The sequence below is a fragment of the Polistes canadensis genome, unplaced genomic scaffold (genome assembly GCF_001313835.1).
Source record: "Polistes canadensis isolate GaletaPanama2010 unplaced genomic scaffold, ASM131383v1 scaffold_11, whole genome shotgun sequence".
Taxonomy (NCBI): Eukaryota; Metazoa; Arthropoda; class Insecta; order Hymenoptera; family Vespidae; genus Polistes; species Polistes canadensis.
The window spans coordinates 1,615,167-1,616,186 of record NW_014569558.1 but is presented as its reverse complement, the minus strand read 5'-3'; the positions used below and the strand labels follow the sequence as shown (position 1 = coordinate 1,616,186).

Genomic DNA, 1,020 nt, shown 5'->3' with positions numbered 1-1,020 from the left:
TAGAAACAAAAAAATAATAAAATGAAAGATTGAAAAAATAGACAGAAAACAAAGACTAAATTAAAAAAAATGCCATGCGTGTTTCATCATCAAAATGCTAATAATAAATAATTTTTGGTATTTTGAGAATTGTGTGCGGAGAAACGTCTAAATAAAATAACGACATTGACGTCCACGTGGAAAGGTTTTGGAAATATCTACTATCATCAAATTTATTTTCTATTAAATCCGAAAGGCATATGAGAATCGGGAAAAATGAATTCAAACGGAGTTGAGATTTCCACAAATAGGCTATTACATATACTCTCGAATTCGATCAGTCCTTTCAAATCAAATAATCGATATCATATCGATTTAGTCGCATTTCGAGTCACGACCAAACTCATTCATAACTTTTGATATATCAATATGCAATCATTAAGTGATAGGCCGTCTGTACTACTGCGTATGTACCTCGATATGCAATAATTATGAATTTAATATTTCTTGGTAAATGATCAATCAAATAAACATTTTTTTGAAACTGATGTCATAGTAGCTAATTCTTTTCTATTCCATTTGCTATTTTTTTTCTATTCCTTTTTCTATTCCAACGATTTTATTTTAAAATATTCTATTATATGTGACTTGTTGAAAGAGAATAATAATAAAAAATAAAAAATAAAAGAGGGAGAATACAAAGATTCGAAGTAGAAATTATTTGCTTGATCCGACTTGATATGAGTCGCTCAGAAGCCAATGCAAGTTCAGAAAACAAAAATTGAGAAAATGAATGTTTTGTAATAAATTTGTTTTAAAAATTTTTGGTTTCTTAATTTGATGAGGAAAGTATATACATAAATACTTTTTTTAAAGGGTAAATTATGCAACAAAGCAATCTACAAATAAAAACGTAAGCATTTATTGGGACAATGGCAGCATCTTAACAAATGTATGACTTTCATCTTTTGGCGGCTCCAAAAAAAAAAAAGAAAAAAGCAACAAGTAAATCTTTTAATAAGTAAGAAGAATATTATTTAT

At 27.5% G+C, this 1,020-nt stretch overlaps 1 protein-coding gene across 1 annotated transcript in view; it reads left to right on the top strand.

Annotated features, from left to right (window-relative positions):
- LOC106793141 (ankyrin repeat domain-containing protein 13C) overlaps nucleotides 1-527 on the top strand; it is a gene marked incomplete in the record, with an annotated part of 5,123 nt that extends 4,596 nt beyond the window's left edge. Inside the window, 1 exon segment of the mRNA XM_014759823.1 lies at nucleotides 4-527.
- Between the last annotated feature and the right edge of the window lie 493 nt (nucleotides 528-1,020).